The sequence below is a fragment of the Perognathus longimembris genome, chromosome 7 (genome assembly GCF_023159225.1).
Source record: "Perognathus longimembris pacificus isolate PPM17 chromosome 7, ASM2315922v1, whole genome shotgun sequence".
Classification (NCBI taxonomy): domain Eukaryota; kingdom Metazoa; phylum Chordata; class Mammalia; order Rodentia; family Heteromyidae; genus Perognathus; species Perognathus longimembris.
The window spans coordinates 71,298,823-71,322,217 of record NC_063167.1 but is presented as its reverse complement, the minus strand read 5'-3'; positions in this window follow the sequence as shown (position 1 = coordinate 71,322,217).

The following is a 23,395-nucleotide window of genomic DNA, read 5'->3' as shown; positions in this document are numbered from 1 at the left end:
CTCCCTCCATCCCTCTCTCCCTCCCTTCCTCCTTCTCTCCCCCTTCCCTTCCTTTCCCTTTTCTTCTTGCCCTCTCTCCTTCCCTTTTTCCCTTCCTCCCTCCTTCCCTTCTTCCCCCCCTTCCTTCCTTCTTTCCTTCCTTCCCTCCCTCCTTCTTTCCTTCCTTCTTTCCTTCCTTCCTTCCCTTTGGGCAGAGGCCTGCTATCACACATTTGAAGGGTCACTATATAAAGGAAGGCTCATAATATAATCTGCACCGCTTTCTAGAAGAAACTGGAAGCCATGGGTAGACTTTCAGGGAGCCCAATTTCAACTGCGAATAAGGACAAGTATTTGAGTAATGTGAAGATAAAACAGCCTTCTGAGCACACAGTCATCCTTGTCCCCAAGGTATTTAATCAGCAGATGTCCTGGGTGCTGGCGTGCGAGGTAGGCTGATGGCTCCTGGGGCAGGTCCAGCTCTCAGCTGTGGTTTTACGTCCAGGAGAAAAGGAGGCTGTGCAGATCCTCCAGGGAGGGGCCGTCACACAGTCAGCAGCCACCGAAGCTCTGGGCTTGGGTCTTCAAGGGCTCTGCCGAGGACTAGACCTGATCCTTTTGATCTGAGCTAGGCTGGATTTATGCCCTAGTGCCCAGAAACCATGACAATTGTTTTTTATCTTGTTTTATTTTATTGTTTCATTCAAATTTAATTCATATTTGTTTAGTGCCAGAACTGGGGCTTGAACTCTGAGCCTCATAGTCTCACTTTCCTTTCTTACTCCTAGCTGGTGCTCTGCCCCTTGAATCACACCTCCAGCCTGGCTTTATGCTGGTTATTTTTGAAGGTGGAATTTTGCAGACTTTTTTGTCTCCTCCCCTCACCAGCTGCAGGGCGGAGTATATTCAAGAAAAGAAAAGTGACTCACACTTATAATCCTAGCTACACAGGAGGCTGAGATCTGAGGATCATGGTTTGAAGCCAGCCCAGGCAGTAAAGTCCACAAGACTCTAATCTTCAATTAATCCCAGAAAAAGCTATAAGTGGCACTGTGGCTCAAGTGGTAGAGTGCTAGCCTTGAGCAAAAGGAGCCCAGAGATAGCACCCAGGCCCAGAGTTTAAGCCCCAGGAAAAGAAAGGAGGTGGGGGAGGAAGGAAGGAAGGAAGGGAGGGAGAGAGGGAGGGAGGGAGGGAAGGAAGGAAGGAAAAGAAAACAGCTCTCTCCTAGGAGACCCTATGTTGGAATTTCTGGACATCCTGGATATCCATTGACACAGTGTTTACCACCTCAAGTCCTAGTAAAGTTGGCTTTAGTAAAGTTGGCTAATGGAGTTTACCCATCTTTTCTTCACTTTTAATGCTTGTCTTTTATTTTGTCAATATTTGGGGCACAGGATACCATTTTAAAAACTATTATTTCACGGACACTAGTTTCTGGAGGATCTATAACATGCAAAGGGGAATTGTAGTGGAAGGTGGAATCACACACTTTTCTCTCTGTCTGCATTCTGGTGTCCTCCCGGCTATGCAGGAAGCTGGGGTCTGGAGATTAGTGGTTCAATGACAGTCTGGGCAAAAACAAAGTTCCATAAGGCTCCATCTCCACAAAGCAGGGCTGGAGGTGTGGCTCAAATGATAGAGAACCAGCTATGAGCAAGCCATATGAGCAAGCAGGAGGCTCTAAGTTCAAGCCCTGATACTGCCAAAAAACAAAACCCCAGTGGCAATACTTCAAAGAGAAGGCGAGCAGCCCTGGCCTTTCGCTCCTCCAGGACTGCCCTGGAAGAAACAATGGCTTTGGAGCAGCCTAATCAGAATTGTCACAAAGCTATCAGGGACTTGTTTCTGAGAAGCAAACATTGCCTCTTATCCTGGTTTTCCTTATTTGTGAGGCTGCCTCGCCCTCGCTGGCCACCTGGAGCGAGCCAGGCTGTTTCCAACATGCAGCTCAGGTCCCGCTGGGCAGGCAGGTGGGCGGCAGATTAGAGGGAGCAGAGGGCAGAACCGAGGCCCAGAGGGCGCCCCCTAAGTCTGCCACCCTCCTGGGTCCCCTGTGCAATTGGGCAGGCTGGCTGTTTCTTTGGAACCTCTCCACACAGAGGGGACCCTGCCACAGGGGCTGTGAGGGTGGAATGTGGGACTGTGGTGGCAGCTGCCACTGCTCCATGTGGTCCCCACATTTCGTGGAGAAAGTGGGGCGGGCGTGCCCCCCCCCATCAGATGGACCTGGGCACCGCACAGGGCAGCCCCGAACCTGGGACATTGCCTCTGCTTTTCTCGGCCTCCTCTGCTCACCTCTGTCCTCCTGGGAGCTGCAGCTGATAAATGGGCTGCTAGTGTGGCCATGGAGGGGCCCGTACACCCTCAGGCCTGGCCATGGAGGGGCCTGTACACCCCCAGGTCTCCTGAGGGACTCAGTGTCATTCTCTTGGAACCCCTGAGCAATTCAGGGGAAGGCCAGGCCAAGTGGTCCCCACTGTAGCTTCTCCAGCTCAGCCAGAGAAAAGCCAGAAGTGGAGGTGTGGCCTGAGTGGGCTGCAGCTGGGAGCAAAATGCTTAAGGGAGTGTGCCCGGGGCCCAGAGTTTAAGCCCTAGGACCAACACACACACACACACACACACACACACACACACACACACACACACACACACGAAAGCAAAGATGCAAAGGTAGCCTGCGCCTCAGCTGGCAGCGAAGGTTGGAACTGGAACATCCCAGAGGTGGTGACCAGAGTCTCACATTGGACCACAGCTCTCTGCAGAGAGTTGGAAAGGGCCGTCCAGCCACTGGTGAAAGCCTGCCAGGGTTTTCATTTTCTTAAAGGATAATAAAAAAATTATTAGATTGCTCAACATAGTAAATAAAACACTCAAATACTCTTACTCTATTCTAGTCTACTACATTCCATTCTAGTCTATTTTGTGCCAAACAAACATTTCAACTTGGGACCTGGGTGCTGTCCCTTTTTCCTTCAAGGCTGCCATTCTACCACGTTAGCCAAACCTCCACTTCAACTTTTAGAGAGTTCATTGGCGATAAGAGTCTCACTGACTTTCCTGCCTGGGCTGGCTTGGAACTTCAGTCCTCAGATCTCAGCCTCCTGCGTAGCTGGAGTCACAGGCATGAGCCACCAATACTGGCTCAGTGGGTGTTTTACAAGTGACTGAAGGAACAAACAGTGCTGACCTGGGTCTTGTTTCTCATACAAATGTTCACAGCGGCGGGGGAGGAGAGGGGAGGGTCACAACACAAGGACACTCACTTTCAAGCCCACTGGGAGGCAGAAACTATCCAGGGGTAAATCCTGAGAGGGCAGAGGGGGCCGCTGTCTCATCCCTGCCACTCATGAGGGTGACTTTCTTCCAAATGTCAGCTCACCAGGTTCCCCCATGCCTCAATGGGCCTGGAGTGACAGCATAGAGACCCCAAAGCTAGCTGAGGCCTCTCAGTCTCCACTCTCCATTCTGCATCCCACATGGGGACAATGAGGCAGAGTTGTGACCCAGCGGTGGTTCGGGGTGCCTAACCACACACACAGAGGTGCACGTCCTTGAGCAGGGACCATCATTCCTGAACAGTTCAGACTTCATGAGGACCAGTAGCGTGAAGAATTTGGTGAATCCAGGAAGCTTTCACTGCACCTGGGTTTCTAAGATAAAACAGGAGTGTTTTACTGATTTCCTCTGGCCTGTGTCCACGTGCCTTGGCGTGAGGAGCCATCCCTCTGGTCTGATGACCTGCTGCTTGTCCTTCATCTCCATGCCCTGGGCTCCTGCTCTGATCTCCAGCCTGTTCAGATTGCTCCTTTGAAGAGCCAGCCACGCTTCCCCTTCCCAGAATCCTCTCTGCTGTCACCTCATCTTCTCTATGGCATCCAGGGCCTTCCTTTGCCCCTCAGTCACGGCAAAGAGCACAGTGCAGAGACAGGAGGCCACAGCATGGGTGTCATGGTCACCCCCTTGACAGTGACAGAGAGAGGAGCTGGCAAAGAGAACCAAGCAAGCTCTTCTGTCCACACTGGGAGTAGAAAATGCCAGAAGGAAGTAGGCCAGGGGAGGGCTGGGACAGCAGAGGAAGTGTCTGGAGACAGTTCGTCTTGCTGCTGACTTGAAGTCTGCACAGGCCCAAGGCTGGCGGTATGGCAGGCTGGGCTGGGCTCAGGGACCTTTAGCCCATGCCTGGGGTCACACATGGGGAGGTTGGGGGCCGGGCCACCCCCCACTGCTCAGTGAGTGGGGTGGGGTGGAGAGGGCGTGCTAGGGCAGCTGGTGGAGGTGAGCCAGGGACTGCGTCTTTATTTCCTTGGTCCCTCAGAGCCTGCCCCCTGCCCATTATCTTACAGAACAAGATTTTACGGGGTCAAGACAAAGCCTTCTCCATTTGCTCAGTGCCAAGTCTTAACCTACAGGACTTGCAGCTTCCAGCAGAACCAAGTGAGCCAAAACTAAGCTACCTTTATCGGCTTTATCTGTAGCTGGGAGGGGAAGAGGGAAAAAAATGGTTTTATATATCTCAAGGGTTTGGCAAAGACACCAATTCCTTTTGACATTCTGCCTCTCCTTCCTGGTGCCATTTCCTTCTCCATCTTATCTCTGAAAGTTCCTGCGGTGCACAAGGTAGAGGCCTGCACTTTGATCTGAACGAGGGACAAGATCAGGAGGGAGGCAGGCAGGCCCGGCCTGCCCTCTCCACGCTGCCTTGGTTGTGCTGCATCTCAGACCCGAAGACTGTGCAGGATGAAACCTGTGTGACTGTGCAGTGGCACATAGCAGCCGTGTGTGTGTGTGTGTGTGTGTGTGTGTGTGTGTGTGTGTGTTGGTTCTGGCCTGGGCACTGTCCCTTAGATTTTTTTTTTTTGCTCAAGACTTGTGCTCTACTGCTTGAGCCTCACCCTCCACTTCTGGCCTTTTGCTGGTTTGTTGGACACGAGAGTCTCCTGGATTTTTCTGCCTCACGAGGAAGTGTACTATGTCTTCTTGCGCACTGGTCCCCTCCTGACCTGCTCCGTGGGAATTTACCCTAAGAAAAGCCCATAGAAAGATGTGGGAAAGCATACACAAAACACAAAAGAACACAAACTATGAAGCAGGGCTGCTCGCAACTGGACGTGGTGCTGATGGTAGACAGTAGGAGGCAGAGAAGGAGGGTCAGCGGTGGTGTGGTATTTGTTACATAGCTGTACATGATGCTATACACTGCGCTGGCTTGACACAGGTGGCTCACACCTATAATCTTCACTACCTGGGAGGCAGAGATCTGAGGATTATGGTTTGAAGCCAGCCTACACAGACAAATCCAAGAGCTTTGTAATCTCCAATTCACCAGCAAAAATCTGGGCTGGAAGCATAGCTCAAGTGGCAGAGTACCAGCTGTGAGCAAGAAAGCCAAGCAAGGGTGCTAGGCCCTGAGGCCAAGCCTTGTCACGAAAGAAGTGAAAAGTGGCGGAGAGCCCCAATGGAAGTTGTTAAAGATGAACAAGTGTATTTGTTGTGTATTTTAGAAGAACTGAGCAGGTAGGCCACCATCAGACCCCCCAGAAAGGGCAAAAGATGCCGAGTCTTATTAGCAGTGGACAATATCTTTCCTCATGAAGGCTATTTGGATATTTGTTTCTTTGTTTTGTAGATCTAAGACCAGGATTTGAACTTGGTACCTGCTGCTTTCACTTACTGGCTAACACACTACCAGCTGAGCTAGGCCTCCGACCCCTCATTTGAGTATTTCTAACGTCATTCTGGGACCGTGTGCAATTGTGAGTGCCGGCGAAGGACTGCAGGCAGCCCACGAGCAGGGAGGCCTGGGCACTGCCTGTCCCCTCGTGGAACAAACGGCCTGGCAGGACTCCCCTGGTGCCCAGTGGGCATCCCCAGCCCAAGTCTTCAGGAAGGTGATGAGGATCGTGTGGAAGTTCTGTAGATGTATGAGTTTAGTGGTTCTACCAAGTAAAGCACAAAATGTCAGCACCGAAAGCATCTGAGACGGCTTTGTGCCCAGCCCAGTTGTTGCGAATGAGGGCCAGAAGAGGGCTGTGGGAGGGCGGTACGATCCTGTGCCCACAGAGGCCCAAACCCCAGCCTCGGTGCCTTCCTGTGAGGTATGCACCCCACATCCTCCCTGGGTGTCATCGGAGAGCCAAGGCACAGGGCTGCTTCTTCTTCTCCCATACAGGCAGAGGAAGCTGCTGGCAAGCACCATGCAGGAACCAGGGGGCCATGGAGGAGCCACAGGCCACAGGACTGGTGTCCCGAGGGCATTTCATCTCTAATGCAGCAGCAGGACAAGGCCAGGGCGTGGTGCTGATGGGCGGCAGGCTCTGTTGTGCCAAGTCGTGAGACCACCACCAAGAAGACCACCGAGACTCAGACATTCCGAAATGCAATAGCAAGGCAAGACTTTATTCAAGCGGGGCCACGGCCCAGGCCTTGTCCTACCCACCGACACAGCGGAGGTTAGGAGGCAGCCCCCAGCTGCGATTACACAGAGCTTATAAAGGCCAAAGACAAAGTTACAGCAATCAGGTGTTTAAGCAAGCAAGGTTATGGGTACAAATCTGATTGGCTCAGGGCTCGAGGCATTCTAGGGGCGGTTAGAGTTAAGCATTCCCAGTCGTTAGAGCTCTCGACCGGCTGGGCCCTAATAAGCTTGTCCTGGGTTTGCTCACAGGGCCTGCTTATCTCAGGTTTACATGGTAAAGTGGGGTTCCCGTGGTAAAGTGGGGCCTGACTTCAAAGTCTGGCTCTTCATTTCCCCCCTTCAGCACCAGTTCAAGCCCACAGGTGAAAGCAATGGAGTCCTCTTCATCCTTGCAAATAAGGGTCTGGTCACCTGGAGCAACTCTATCCTCCCTGCTCAGGAGACCAAGGGGGCAGAGCACTGAGGTTGACACGAGGCAGAAAAGAGCCAGCATGATTCCATCCCCAAAATAAACAGCAAAAAAGCCAGACTGAAGGCATGGCTCAACTGGTAGAGTGCCAGCCAAGCAAGCAAGCTGAGCGAGTAGCAGCAAAAGCCCTGAGTTAAAATCTGGTAGGCAAAGAGAGAGACAGACAGACAGACAGAAGAGTAGGCAGGCAGACAGACAGACAAAGAGAGAGGAATCTAAGTGGATCCTAGGACAGTCCAGGGCTCCCACAGACCTTCCTCAGCCCCCTCCCCGCCCCCTTCCCCACCCCAGGTGCTGAGATGACCGGATGGGCTCCTCCTGCATGGTCAGCTCTTCCCAGGCCTCCAGAGCCGGCTGGACCAGGGCTGCACCTCCCAGGGCTCAGTCCAATATTTTGTTTTCTTTTTGTGCCAGTACGGGGGCTCAAACTCAGGGCCTGGTGCTCCTGCTCTGCTTTTCCCCTCGAGGCTGGCTCTCTACCACTTGAGCCACAGCCCCACTTCTGGCTTTTGGCTTGTTTAGTGAGACATAAGAGTTTCATGGCTGTGTCTGCCCAGGCAGGCTTTGAACCCTGATCATCAGATTACAGCCTCCTGAGCAGTTAGGATGGCAGGCGTGAGCCACCAGTGCTAGGTTTTGTACCCCTACTCTGAAGGCCTGCTGCTGTCTGGACTTGGTGCCACCTCTCAGCACTGCTGCTGGAGGGTAGAGAGTGTGGTACAGGGGTGCTGCCCTGGTCACTCAGGTCCCCCTCCTGCACAGTGGATGAAATCCTTGTATCCATCCCAGATAGACAGAGGCTCCATCCATTAAATGTCTACCTACCCTCCAGGGTGTGTCCCTTGGGTCCTGCAGCATGAGTCACGTGACTTCAAAGGGCACACAACCCTGCCAGACCCACGGCCTCCAGAGGTGCCGAGGGACCCTTTGAGATGCTGGGGACTGTAAGTGCATGTGTGTCCATGATGTGCAGAAGGTGTAAGGAAAGGAAGCATGTTCATGAGACAGAGCAGGAATCACCAAGGTGACTTCAAACCCCAGGCTGGGGGCCGACCAAGAGTTTTACAAACTAATGTGACACACGATCAGAAAAAACCAAGCCAGGAACTGGCATCCTACTTGAGAGGCCCAGCTTGGAGGCTAGCAAGCAGTTCAAGACTAGCCAGGAGGAAGAGCTAGCAAGACTCCATTTTCACAGCAAGCCTGTCATCTCTACTATGGTAGGAAGAGCTCTAGGCTGGTCATAGTGAAAAGTTGAGACGCTATCTCAAAAATAACCAAAGCAAAAGGGGCTAGAGGCATGGCTCAGTGGTGTAGCGTCTAGCAAACAGGAAGAACTCTGGGGGCCACGGGGGCAGGGAGCCAAGCCTGTCTGTTCAGCATGGGAAGGGTTGCTGAGGCCAGCAGGTAGGTCTGAATTCAGACCTCTGCATTCTTTAGCTGCTTCTTCTGGAAGCTTCTAGAATGGAGGAGGACCTGGGGGGCAGCCAATGGATTTGTAGAAAGTATAGCCAGTGCTCTGCTGACATGTGCAGGTCAAACAGAGAAAGGGAGAGAGGAGAGTTCCCCTCGCAGAGAATCTCTGAGACGGTGGCATGGCAGAGAGAAGGCGCCTGCCAGGACAGAGGCCGGTCCTGTGGCAGCTGAGGAAGGATTTCTCACTCAGTGGGAAGTGCATGCCAGCCTATCACAGGGCTGTGTGTGTGAGTATGTGAGTGTGTATGCATGTGCACACATGTGTGCATGCATATGTGTGTGTCTGTGCACACACATGCATACTGGGGCTTGAACGCAAGGCCTCACACTCTTGCTTAGCTTTTCCACTCATGGCTGGCACTCTACCACGTGAGCCACACCTCTACTCCTAGATTTTTGCTGGTTGGTTAGTTGGAATAAAATAATTTAGCATCTGTCTACCAGGGCTGGCTTTGAACTGTGTTCCCCAGATCTTAACCTCCTGAGTAGCTATTATTATAGGTGTGAATCACTGATCCCAGCTAAAGTGGGAATTCTGTGCTAAAAACCAGCAAGTAAAGCACACGGGAAAGCCTTAGAGCTCTGGCTGGGGTAAGACAGACATGCCGTGTACATGGCCCGTGGCAAGGGCATCAGGGGCCTGCCCCCTCCTTCTTTCCCTCCCCCCCCCACCCCCCCGTCCTGGGCCACCTGCTTCCCTGGCATCAAGGAAGGAAGGTTTCCAGCCCAGGAAAGGCTGGACGCCTGAGAGCTCCACACACACAGCAGCACCACGCAAAGGCCCAGGTGCCGCTCCACCACGCCAGGTTAGTGTGAGGACCAGCCTCCCTCCCCTTCTCCGCTCTTCTATGGGATCCCTGCCATTCTAGACTGAGCCCCCCTTCCTGTCTGGCCCCCTTCCCCCAGGCAGGCCGGGAGCCCTCCCCTCCTCCCACCCCTTGCTCTGCCTCTCTCTGAGGTAGGATTGTCTGGGAACAGCAGCCAGGCAGCTCCTGGCCCTCGCTGTCAGCCATCCCTGTCACCAGCAGAGCTCAGCTTCCCCTGGAGCAGCCACAGGGAACATGAAACCCCAGTGCCTCAGCCCCTCCATGTGGGTTTGTTTCAGGGCTCAAGGGCAGCTGAGCGGCCAGTACCCAGGGCTGTCTGCCAGCAGAGGCCTTCCAGGAGCTCTTGTGTTACCAGCACAGCGCCAGGAGCACGGAGAGGGGAGGATGCAGGCCAGGCCTGTCTTCATCTTCTCCATGCTGTCATCACGGTCCCAAACACTGTCATCACCACAAACACACACGACACCCCTGGGCAGCACAAGCTGGGGGCCAAGCCTGAGACACACTGTTCAAGCAGTGTGACCACCCTGTTGGGAAAGGAACTGCCCACAGCCACCCATACAATCACACAGACACCTACCCAACCCCACAGCCACCCACGCAATCCCACAGCCCCTGAACTCTGAGAGAAACCAGCAGCACACAAGACTTCCCCAGAACACACACATTCTTTTCTGCTGGGACTAGGGTTTGAACCTGGGGATTTCTTGGCTGCTGCTCTGCCACTTGAGCCATGTCTCCAGCCCTCCTTTTAGCTGGTTATTTTGGAGATGAAGTCTCATGGACTTTTCTGCCTGAGCTGGCTTTGAATTGTGCTCTTCAGGTCTCAGCCCCCTGATTAGCCAGGAATATAGGTGGGAGCCACTGGAGCCAGCTACTGGGCCACATAAGTTTTGAGAAGTACACTTTTTCAAAGAGAAGTGAATCAGTTTTCAAAGCAAATAGCTCTTTCACTTATTAGGTAATTGATGCATTCTATATATTCCTTTATGTTTAAATGGAGAGCCAGGTGCTAATAGCTCACATCCATCAAGAGGCTAGGGTTTGGGGATCGAAGTTCAAAGCCAGGCTGGGCAGACAAGTCCACGAGACTTCCCTCCCATTAACCAGCAAGAAAACCCAGAAGTGGAGCTGCTGGCTCCAGTGGTAGAGCATCAGCCTTGAGTGGAAAAGTCAGGGGACAGCACCCAGGCCCTGAGTTCAAGTGCCCAAACTGGCACACATAAAGTAATAAATACATTAATGAAGTCAAATTTTTAAATGTTAGGCAGAGATAAGGCGGGTGCAGCCAACACCTTGGGATCCTTTCCTACTCTCCCTGCACCCCAGGGGTTCTGAGAGTGAAGCCCCCCCAGGCAAGCGCCCCCCAGAAGGGTGGAAAGTGGGGGACTTGGGAATCCAGAGTCTGTTGGGCTTGGCGAGGGCCCCACACTGAGTCACTGCAGCCTTATTTTCTCTTGGTGCTGGGGTGCTGGGGTGGGTCTGACAATTCTGCCCGTCAGTCCCCGGGGGGAGGGCTGTTTCAGACATAGTGAAACTACCTTCAAGGTCACTTCTGTCCCTGTTTTCAGGTTCTCTTGAAAGCTGCACCTGCACACAGCAAGTTTTAGTGATGAAACTCGGTTTTTCTCAGCCCGGGGACCTGTGTCCATGCAAATGCACCCCACCTGGAGCCCCGGCAGCCAGCTTCAGCTGGCTCCGGTGGCTCACCCCTGTAATCCTGGCTCCTGAGGAGGCTGAGAGCTGAGGATCATGACAAGAGCCAGTTTGAGAGGCTTCTCTCCAGTTAACCGGCAAGAAGCCAGAAAGGGGAGGCATGGCTCAAGTGGCAGAGTGACAGTCTTGAGCAAATAAAGCCCAGCCTGGAGTTCAAGACCCAGTGCTGACCCCGTTGCCAGGGCCATGCAGTGTGTAGGGATAGACAGACCCAGAGGGTAACAATGGCCCCTCTCCTATGGCACGGGGTGCCAGCCTGAGAGGCCGGGAGGTGGGTCCTGGGTGTTGGTTGTCACCTGTATTGGCCTCTGAACTGAGTGCTGCGTATGTGTGTGCACACGCATGCATGTATGCGTGGGCACTCTAGGTTCATGGAGCAGAGAGAAAGATAAGATTCATTCATCATTTATCTGAAATCTAATTTATCCCTGTGATCTGAAGCTCTCCTGTGAGTTCTGGGTGCGTCTTGGGCCACCTTGCACATGCAGTATAGCAGTCTGTGCAGTGTAGTGGGTCTGTGCGGTGGGGCGGGTTTGTGTAGGGGGGGGGTCTGTGCAGTGGGCAGTCTGTGCAGTGGGGCAGGTCTGTGCAGTGGGGCAGGTCTGTGCAGTGGGGAGGGTCTGTGCAGTGGGGCAGGTCTGTGCAGTGGCCTGGTCTGTGCAGTGGCGGGGGGCTCTGTGCGGTGGAGTGGGTCTGTCCAGTCAGTGGGCAGTCTGTGTGGTGGGGCAGGTCTGTGCAGTGGGCTGGTCTGTGCAGTATAGCGGGTGTCTGTGCAGTGGGGGTTCTGTGCAGTGGGATTTCTGTGCAGTGGAGGGGGCTGTGCATGAGGGGTCTGTGCAGTGTAGCGGGTCTGTGCAGTGGGGTGTCTGTGCAGTGGGGCGGGTCTTTGCGGTGGGTGGGTCTGTGCAATAGGGGGTCTATGCAGTGGTGCGGTCTGTGCAGTGGGGGGGTCAATGCAGTGGGGCAGGTCTGTGTGGTGGGGCGGGTCTGTGTGGTGGAGTGCTTCTGTGTGGTGGGCGGGTCTGTTCGTGGGGTTGGTCTGTGCAGTAAGGGCAGAGGCCGGAGGGGCTCTGGGATGTGGGGGAAAACAAACATGGGAAGCTCGTGGGACTTAGGAAAGCCACACAGGCCCAATCCCATGGAATTGGGTTCAGTTCCAGTGTGGCCACAGAAGCAAATACAAATGCGAAAGTGGTCTTGAAGCCATGTTGCCAGGCCTGTGGACATTTGGGCTAGGGTGTAGAACACCTGTGGGGCCCTGCTGGCTCTTGGAGCCGAGGACTGGGGCTCCCCACCCTGTCCCCACCTCTGTGGATAGCTCTGGAGGGGCAACCCAGGTCCCACCCTTAACTTGGGCCAGGAAGGCTCTGCAGCCTGGGTGGGGCAGTGAGCCCTGCCCACAGCAGACACCTTGCTGCCCCTCAGTGTCCACTCCCCAGGCCCCCCTTGTCCTCCACCCCCTACCCTAACCATCAGTGCTCCCAGTTCCTCCATACCTCCTCCTCAGTCTCCCCTAATTCTGGCCTTTCCGTTTTGTTTTAGTAGTGCTGGGGATTGAGCCCAGAGCTGGGCAAGTGCTCTACCACTTGAGCCATGCCTCAAACCCTGTTGTTTGGTTTTGAGGTGGAGTCTTCCTATACATGCCAGCATGGCCTCAAACTCAAAATCCTCCTGCTCTCAGCCTCCTAACTGCTGGGATTAAAGGCATGCATGACCATAACTGGCCTCCAACCTTTCTTTTCTAACAATCCCTGGAGGACTTATTTCTCCATGAGCTCCAATGGAGAGGAGTATCTTTGTTCAAGACTGGCACTCTACCACTAGCCACAGCACCACTTCCAGCTTTTTATGGCTAATTAGAGGCAGGAGTCTCCTAGACTTTCCTGCCCAGACTGACTTGAAACCATGGTCCTCAGATCTCAGCCTCCTGAGTGGCTAGGATTACCAGCGGGAACCACGGGTGCCCAGAGTGGACAAACCCTCATGATGTGTGAGTGCATGCGTGGAGAAGCACACGTATGCCCGTGGTGGAATAGCTGCAAGTGTGCATCCACGCATGAAAAGCCCTGAGCACTCAGCCAGTGGTGCACATGAGGGATTCCCCAATAACACGCACCTAAGGTATTACCTTACAAAGGCAGGAGAGTACACACACGAGAAGAAATCTACAATCAGGAAAGTAAACTTGTTGAAGTGTGCAAAGGGCCCCTCTCTGGGTGTGACAGAAGCAAGCTGGCCAGCCTCTCCCACCCGTGACTACAGGATAACCCGGCAGACCAGCACCAGGAGGCCATACCAGATAAGAGATAAGGAACCACCGTGTCATCTATTTAGCTGCTCTTTCCTTCCAACCAGCTCCTCCCAGCTTGTCAAGAGATTGAATGAGAAACATGAAATGTTTGTGGGGAGTGGGTACGGGGGCTTGGATTTAAGTCCTACACCCTCTGGCTGGGCTTTTTTTTTACTTAAGGCTGACACTCTACCATTTGAGCCTCAGCTGCACTTCTGACTGAGTTTTTGTTGGGTAATTAGACATGAGCGTTCTATGGGCTTTTCTGTCTGGGCTGGCTTTGAACTGTGATGCTCAGATCTCAGCCTCCTGAGTGGCCAGGATGACAGGGACGCGCTGAGGGTCGTGCTGTCCTCCGGCTGAGTGTGCTCTTCCTGGCCAACCTGCTACACTGCGGTTCTCCTGTCACCCCTTCCCCCACAGCAGACATCACCCCGGGACTCAAGTTCTGTTCTACCAACCATAAATTCCCGTTATTGTATTGCCATTCAGAAACAATACCTGGAAGAAAAACGCAACCTACTAGCCGGGCACCCATGTCTCCTCAGGAGGCTGAGATCTGAGGATCATGGTTCAAAGCCAGTCCTGGAAGACAAATCCAAGAAACTCTTCCCTCTGATTAACCAACCAAAAGCCAGAAGTGAAGGTACGATTAAATTGGTAGCGTGCAGCTGAGGATACGGCCTAGTGGTAGAGTGCTCGCCTCGTATACATGAAGCCCTGGGTTCGATTCCCCAGCACCATATATATAGAAAACAGCAAAAGTGGTGCTGTGGCTCAAGATATAGAGTGCTAGCCTTGAGCAAAAAGAAGCCAGGGACAGTGCTCAGGCCCTGAGTCCAAGGCCCAGGACTGGCCAAAAAAAAAAAAAATTGGTAGAGTGTCAGTCTTGAGTAGAAAAAGCCAAGGGAGAGTATGAGGCCCTGAGTTCAAGATCTGGTACAGTACAAAAAAAAAAACTAAACTAAAAATAGCATCTAACTGAAAAGTAAAACCCCCACATAAAACAAGTCTTCCCAACCCCTAGTCTAATAGTCTAAGGAAATGACAGGCAACTCTGCCCCTTATTGAACCCATGTGGATAATCTTTCAAAAATGCAAACAAATCTGAAGTGTAGACATCGAGTTGGTTGTTGTGATATTTCTGGTTGCTTTCTCCTCCCCTGTTTGAGTTCTTTTTCCAAGCTGCTCAGGGTCCCGGCTGTCCTCCTCTGAGTTCTCATGGCTGCAGTGGGCGCCCACTGTCCAGGGCAGGTAAGAGCTTTCAGGTCCTAACCATCCCCAGCCCTGGCCCCCACCCAGGGAGTCAGTGCCTAGGGGAAGGAAGAGGAGGGATGCTTAGCTACAACTCAGGTAGTTGTAGGTCTCTCCTAAGGACCAAAAGGAAGATGGCTGGTGTTGTAAAGGATCACCTTATTCTTACACAGTCATGTGTGTGCACACACATATGCACACCCCCCCCCACACACCCTTTATTATCTATCCATCAGCTAATGTGAGGTTGGGTCTTTGCTCCCTGCCTCACCTGTAGCCCCAGCAGAAAGCAGCCCGTTTTCACAGCTGAGAAAACAGAAGTCGCTTGCCAAAGGTCACAGAGTTGGGAAAAGGCCGGGCAAAGTCCGTTCGCCAGGATCATTACTTCTCACTGTACCACCTGCTCCTAGCTGAGAGTGGAGGAGCTGGGAAGAGCCCCACGGGTAGCTGTGGCCCCGTCTCCCCTTCCCCTGCTATTAGAGAAGCCCAGCAGCTTTCACACATCCAACTTCATGGCTGGAGGCATATTTAGTGGTAGTGATTTTCTCTTCTTTTTATTTATTCATTTATTTTTTACTATGGCTCTCCATCATGTCCTGTATACACACACACACACACACACACACACACACACACACACACACACACACACAGTGAGATTCTACTTAGGACTTGTCAGGCTCATCTCTAAATAGTTTTACTGAAAATAAAGCAGGCTCTGTGTGTGTGTGTGTGTGTGTGTGTGTGTGTGTGTGTGTGCTAGTACTGGGGCTTGAACTCAGAGCCTGGGCACTGTCCCTGAGCATTTTTGTTTGTTTGTTTGGTCAGTGGATTGGAGTTTGTTTTTTTGGTTGTTTTTTTGTTTGTTTGTTTTTTTGGTGTTGATCTGGGCCTAGGCTGAGTACTCAGGTCCCTTAGCTTTTTTTCTCAAGGCTCTCTACCACTGAGTCATGTCTCCACTTCCATCTTTGGACCAGTAAATTAGAGGTAAGAGTCTCATGGACTTTCCTGCCCAGGCCAGCTTTGAGAAACAATCCTCTGACCTTAGCCTTCCAGGTAGCAGGGATTATAGCTGTGAGACCCACACCTGGCTCTCGTCCCTCTTGGGTATCCTCTGTCTGGCCGACCCTTCCCCAGCCCTCTGATAACCTACACAGCTGCTTCAAAGGCTGAGCCCCTGGGATCCAGGTCAGCTGACCCCTGGAGGCACCAACCTGGGCCCAGCTAATTCTACTTCAACTGCCTCAGGCCTTCCTTGGGGGAAGCTTATGGTGGGAGGCCAGTCCTTGGGACACCATGACACCAGCTTGCCTTAAACTTGGGTGGGGGGGGAACATGTATGCAACACTAGGGTTGGTGGCTGGAAGGACACATTTGACTCAAGGATGAAGGGTGCCCTTCCCCACTTTGAAAGGGACAGAGGGGAAATGGGCAAAAGCAGAATTGTTGTCACGTAGCAGTCAGACATCTAAGCAGGGATTGGATAACTACAGCCAAAAAAGCCAACTCATCCATTTGTGAATAAGAAAAGAATTTAGCCCAGTGCTGGTGGCTCACACCTATAATCCTTGTTACTCGGGAGGTTGAGATCTGAGGATCAGAGCTCAAAGCCAGATCAGGGCAGGCAAATCTGTAAGATTATTACCATCAAGTAGCCAGCAAAAGGCCAGAAATAGAGGTTTTGCTCAAGTGGCAGAGTGCCAGCCTTCAGCAAAAACACCAAGATCCCAGAGCATGAGGCCCTCGATTCAAGTCACCATATGGCACATTCACAGACAAAAATAATGGAATTTAAATGTTTACATGGTTGACTGAAAAGAATAGTTTGTGACACCTCTGATGCTCACAGATAATGTCTTACTGGAAGCAGCTGTGTCCGCTAATTTGCATATTGCCCCTGACTGCTTTCTTGAAATGACCAGGTGGGCGGGGGAGTGGCCTGGCCTTGTGGCCTGCACAGCCTAAAATATCACTCATTTGACCCTGAGTAGAAAAGCATTGCTGATCTGGATCTGGAAACATCATCACAATGTCCCCAGTAAGTGACTTATCACATTGGTACCTCTGATGGTGTCACTAGAAAGTCACTAACCCCATGTGACTGCACGGGAACGCCCCCCCCCCAACCCGGCCTCGCCACAGACAGGGGCGCCGACCTTCCTCTGCACCACTGCTGCCCCTTGGTGGGAGATGCTAGGGGAGCAGTGGACTCTGGGGCTCAGGCTGTAGAGAAATACCTGAAACAGCAGCTTTGAGGAGAGAGAGGAAGAGAGAGAGAGAGAGAGAGAGAGAGAGAGAGAGAGAGAGAGAGAGAACCCCCACCCTTGCCATGCAAAGGCCTCTTTGTCATCACCATTATTGGAAATGTGCACATGTCAGCAAAGCTGGCAGGTCACACAGCACAAAAGCACAGGGAGCCGGAGGGTTCTGGGCCTCTGCAGGGTGTGGAGTCCGACTCCCCATAGAGGGAGCTGGCTGGGGAAAGCCCAGCACAGCTCCCATGTGACCAGAGTCCTCGCTTGTCTTTCGAGCAGTGTCTGTCATTCTCTGCCTTGCCCCTTGCTACTGGCTCAGGGGTATGGGCCTGAAGTTCTGGAGAATTTGAGGAGTTGGCAGCACCTTAGGAGGGAAGCAATGGGTGTCTAGGGTCTGTTTCCAACAGGCAACTCGGCAGCTGGCCAGGACAAGCCACAAGCCCCTGGCCGCTGCCCACAGCCCCCAAGCTGGCCTCTGGGCCCGAGCCATACAATCACGCCTCCACAGGTGGCCAAGTCAGTCTCAGAAGCTGTACGGGCTGTGGCGTGTTGCTCAACCTCTCAGAGCTGAGATACACCCAGGCACCAGTTACATCTGAAACCCTGGCTACTCAGGAGGCTGAGATCTGAGGATCCCAGTTTGAAGCCAGCCTAGACAGAAAAAGTCCCTGAGACTCAGCTCCAATGAACCTCCAAAGAGCTAGAAGTAGAGTACCAATCTTGAGTGGAAAAAGCCAAACAAGGGCGCAAGGCCCTGAGTTCAAGCTCCAGTTTTGTCACTGGTGCACATGTACACACACACACACACACACACACATGTGCATGCACACACACCAAGGTGGGGGTTACAGGGATGGGTGCGCACCTCTGGTGCTTGAGGTTCAGTCCCCAGTAGCATTGGTGTTAGAACAAGGAGGGAAATGATCACCCTGACAGGGCAGAGCTGTGTCACCATGAGCCGCTGCTCAGGTGGTGGCCTTACCTGGCCTTTGAAAAATCTCAATAAACCATAGTTAGGGTGACTATTGACTTCCAGTGGAGTCCATGGGGTTTGCACTTGAGTGCTTTACATACCACTGGGGTCTGTAACTCCCTCAGAGCACGGGATGCTTCTGGCTGGGCCGAGGGTGTCAGATGATGGAGTACCCCATGCTGGTGCCTTGCCAGCTCTAGGCTCGGCGTCCTGTAGAAGGGACTATGTTTCTTGGTGTCTCAATGGATGGAGGAGCAGAGCTGAACTTGGAGCGACCAGGAGCTAACTAGGGAAAGCAGAGGGGTGCTGGTTCTGACCCCTAGGCTATGAATCCCTGCCCCCCTCACTGCCCCACTGCCCTGCTACCTCTCTGGGGCAGTTCCTGTCCCAGCTGGCATTCAGAGCAGGCGTGCTCAGCCTGCTCCACACAGCCCTGAGCCTCTGGCTCAGCACTTCCTGAAAATGGAGGCAATGCCTGTTTCAGAAATATCCAGAATTCAAATGGCAAAAAGAATCATTTTCCTTTCTGTAATAACAGAAAATAAGCCTGTTGAAAAGCACACGCGGGAGCTGGGGAGAGAGGGGGATGTTTCTCTTTTTTTTTGGCCAGTCCTGGGGTTTGGACTCAGGGCCTGAGCACTGTCCCTGGCTTCTTTTTGCTCAAGGCTAGCACTCTGCCACTTGAGCCACAGCACCACTTCTGGCTGTTTTCTGTATATGTGGTGCTGGGGAATCAAACCCAGGGCCTCATGTATATGAGGCAGGCACTCTTGCCACTAGGCCATATCCCCAGCCCCGATGGGGATGTTTCTATCCACATGCAGAGCCTGTGAAAGCCCCAGGAACTGGGGAGGGGATGAGAGGGGACAAAAGGCTCAGAGTCAACAGGTGTCTGGAGCTGACCCAAGCAGGCGAGAACCTCCCAAGGCACCGCTGCCTGAGGGCAAGGAGCAGGGGGCAAAGAGGGGCAGCCCCAGGCTGCCAACCAGCCATTTGCCCTGGCTCCCAACCTGGGCTTTCAGGAGCCAATGTAAAGATTCTGTTCAAAAGTCCTTGCCTCGCTGGTATTTGCTTAAGGATAAGATGAGCCAACTCGCACTATATTTAGTGCATGAAAAGCTACAGGTGTTTGACTCTTGGAACTGCTTGGGGTTTTGCTAACATGAAGTTTTCTCAGTCCCATCCCTTCTCAGTTTCACTGTTCAGAGGCACAGGTGAGGGATTTCTGGCCTTCTCTAGACGCTTCCCTGCCCCTCCAGCCAGCAGCAGCAGGGGCCCTGCTGGGCAGAATGGAGGAACTGTTTCCATTTCAATTCTAATTTAAAACTTCAAGACCAAGCAATGGGTCCCCTATTTTACGTTAGTTGGTCTAATTGCTGTTTTTAAACTAATGAATTTAGTCAATGGCCTTGGCCTTCTTGGCTCTCCAAAGGCTTCCCTGGGGGCTGGCTGGCGCTTGCTTCCAGTGTCTTCCACATGCAGCCCACAGGAAAGGGACACACAGCACATCGAAGAGCGAGGTAGACTCCAGCAAAGCTTGGCGCCAGTGGCTCTCATCTATCATCCTAGCTACTCAGGAGGCTGAAATCTGAGGATCGCAGTTCAAAGCCAGCCTGGGCAGGAAAGTCCATGAGACTATCATCCCCAGTTAAACAGCAAAGAGCTGGAAATGGAGCTATGGCTCAAGTGGTAGAACACCAGCTTTGAGGGAGAAAAGTCATGAGAGTGCAAAGCCCTGAGTTCAAGCCCAAGTATTAGCACATGCATGCATGCACACACACTCACATATACATGCGTACATGCACACAATGCACTCATATACATACTCACATGTTCACATACGCACATGCACACACGTGCACGTACACACAAATCCTGAGCTGCTTCAGGGTCCAGCACCCCAATGTCAGCAGCTGTCATGGGTTGGTTTCTTTATCTGGGCACAGTCATCCACTCTGTGTAGGACCAGGACTTGGAACTCGATGAGGAGCCCCACTCAGCGCCCCCCTGACAGGATGCACAGAGCTAGGGGCGCTCCGGAGAATCCGCAGGCCTGTCTAGGGAAATCCTCTCCCGAAGAGGAGACAGATCTGCTGCCAACAATTCAATACCTTTTGGCCTGGAGAGGGGCTGGTGTGACACACGTTTACCCACGCCCAGAGGCTGCTGAGGGGTGAGCTGGGTGGCCAGATATTTGTGCTCAGGTCCAGGACCCGAGCTGCGCTGGCCCCTGGGACTGTGCTCAGGGTGTATGGGCACCGATCTGAGGCTTCCTGGGTCAGGCTAACACCCTCGGCAATGTGCTCACGCAGACAATTCCATTTGCTCCTGGCTTTGTTTCGAGCAGACAGCTTTAGCAACGCTTCATGCACTGTTCATGTTGAAGGGGTGGATTCTCAGGGCTCAGGGCATAGCCAGGCACAGGTGGCTCACATTTGCACACTCTCCACAGGAGACAGAATAAGAGGATCATGATTCAAGGCCCAACTTGAGCAGAAAAGCTCATGAGATCTCGAGCTGTAGCTGGGCACAATGTTGTGGGCCTCTCATCCCAAACAATGGGGAAGGCTAGATTGGGAGAATCAAGGTTCCAAATCTACCCAGGAGAAAAACAAAAAACAAAAAAACTGCATTAGTCCATCCCCATGAACACAGTGGGGCAGCCTGTGGCTAGGCAACGATGGAACGAAAGCTCAGGACTACATCCAGGCAGGAAGCAAGAACTTACCCTAAAAACAACCAGTGAAAGTCAGGGCCAGAGGCATGGTTCAGATGCATCTGGACACCACACATTGTCGATGATGACCACTGGCCTCCCCCTCTCCCTGCCACGTACATGAAGCCCTGGCTATCTCCTTCCCCACACAGCACCTGAGGATGGAGGTGAGCCTGGCCTTTCTTCTAAAACTTCCTGTGGAGGGCGGGGGCAACCTTCTTTGGAGTGGATGCCCTGAACTTGAGAGGCTTGTGATCAGTTGGGGCTACAATTGGTAGCGATCATACAACGCTCTGTCAGGAATGGTGCAAAACCAAGCCCCGTGACACAGCTCTGCTGCCCTGGATTTTTGGTCCAGATCATAGGAATCTAAGAAGATGCCAGCCCAGAGGCTGGGGCTACGTGAGCTTCGTGCACTGTGCTCTCCTGGAGATGGTCATTCCCAGGGCCCACCCACAGGCCTGTGGCTGAGGAGGAAGCTTGGGGCCAGGAGGCAAGGAGGCAAGACTGTGGACCCCATCCACTGCTGTCTCTTGGGGACAGGCTGTCACCCCATCTCTCCAGTCCCAGGAGATGGCTCCTCAGTCCCCTGGGATTGACACTCCCCAGTGGGAGGGGCGGGCAGCGCCCATCACAGTGCCACGGGCTGTTCTTCACACCTCCGTCTAGGAGGTTCTGCGACCCCTCTCAGGAACCTTCTGGCAGTGAGCCCAAACTACTATCCCCCACTCTCTGACAGAGGTGAAAAGAGAAAACCTCCCCCATCTACTTAGAAGTGTTGCTTCTGAAATCCTACAGAGCCTGGTGCCAGTGGCTCAAACCTAACCACTCGGGAGGCTGAGATTTGAGGATCTGGGTACAAAGCCAGCCTGGGGAAGACCAACCTGAGAATTTTCATCTCCAATTGATAAGCAAAAAGCCAGAAGTAGAGCTGTGGCTCTACCACCAGCCTTGAGAGCAAAAGCTAGGCAAGAGCATGAGGTCCTGAGTACCAGTACACACAGACACACACATACACACACACACACCCCTAATGTGTGTGGGGGGGGGGGGGGGGAGTTGGGAACTTTCAGGAAGAGCACAGCAGCGAGGGAAGCTGCAGCCCTGGTGATGACCCGGCTCCGGAGGTCAAAGGCTTCGGATCAGCGGTGGTGGAGGACGTGACTGCTCACCCAGGGGAGCTGAGCACTACTCCCCTCAGAAGCCGTGCTGCAAGCAATATTTCTCAGGACTCCAATACCTTCTGGCACCAGAACGAGGCATTACAACACACTCAGGTAAATACCCAGTATTCGCCTCCCGGCCTTCTGTGGCCTTGGTCCAAGTCCTACGGGGATGAAAACATCAAGTTCAACATCCCACACACCACCTGCATGCCAGAATGGGGGAGGCAGGCAGAAGAGGAGACAGACAAGCATTTGCAATGTAGGTGGATGGCTGGGCTTAGCCCCAAGGGTGCTAGCAGACAGGCGGGGTGGGGGTGGGCCAGAAAAGGGGTGACCCTTTGCTGAGCTTCTCTAAGCTGGTTTGCATGGTGAGTTGTCCAGGGGAAATTGTGCACCCTCTCAATTTAGGAGAGGGGTTCAAACCACAGGCATTTACAAAACTGGGAGGGTACTGCTGGCTCACACCTATAATCCTAGCTACTTGCTCAGGAGGCTGAGAGCTGAGGATCACAGTTTGAAGCCAGCTCAGGGAAAGAAAGACTGCAAGACTCTCATCGCCAATTAAGCACCAAAAAAAAGCCTCAGGTGGAGCTGTGGCTCCAATGGAAGTCCACCACTTGGAGTTGAAAAAACAAACCACCAAGCAAGAGCTCAAGGCCCTGAGTTCAAGCCCCAGTACCAACATGCACACTGTTAAGCTCTTCCTGTGGAGGGTGGGGGCAACCTTCCTGGAGTAGTATGGAGGCTGAGGTTTGGTTTTCTTACTGAGATGAGCTGGGAGCCATGGGTGCCAGAAGAAACCTAATACCAGCTGAACCTGTATTTTGAGATGACACCTATGGTAGAAATTTGCCCACAGGCTCAAGACCACAACAAAAGTCAGTGGCAAGTCAGTCTGACTCTTGCAGAAGGAGTCTGTGGTCTCCAGTGTAACCACACTCACCTTCCAGCCAAGGTGAATGGCTAATCACTACCCACTCCAGGCATCCAGAATCTTCTGCAAGGTGACCATTGAAGGGATGCAACATAGCAAGAATACATGACAGACAGGGCTTTCACTTTTAAATATACTTTTATTTCTCAAACTCAAAAGCTTTATTTCACCAAGTGCTAACATGTTTGCATTGACAAGAGAGCCTCATCTGCAGTGAGCAAGGTAAGTGACCGGTACTAAGGAGGAAACCCACACCACCCTCCACTGCTGAGAAACACTTTAAGGCAAATTGAGAGCCAAAGAGCTGCCCATTTGGTTTAAGAGGTACTGGACTTTTCATCCAATATTTATTTGGATAGATAGAGGTGCTTTAGGAAAATTAACTTTCCATCTTAAAAAAAAATGAACCAACAGGAAGACCAGGTAGCTGGAATGGAAAAATAATCATTACAATGACCCCAGATCTATGCATTTCAACTACTTCCTCTTTAATGGATGGTCACTTAACTTTCCCACACAAACACATACACGGAAATTTGCACAAGCTCTCAAGAGCCCAGGCAAGACTCCAAGCATTTTCTGTAAGTCTTTGGAGTGATAGGTAAGATGCGAGGATTCCATTCACATGGCAGCCACCTGGGAACCAAGGCTGAAGGGGTAAAGAGCATGGGGACCCTCCTCCAGGTGGTAGGTTCTGGAAACAGGCCACACACTGCCCTGGGGGGTGTTGGCAGGTGCTTCCTCTGTGGCAGGCAGTGAGTGGCCTTAGCTCAGGCCCCCATTCTGTCCCCAGGACACTGGGTTCTGCAAAGGGTCCTGGAAGGTAGTGCCCCAGCCTGGCCAGGAACAGGAGCACAGTGGAGCTCTGCCTCACCTCACCCATCCGTCCAGCTGGCATTAAGACTTCAGGTATTTTTGGAAACT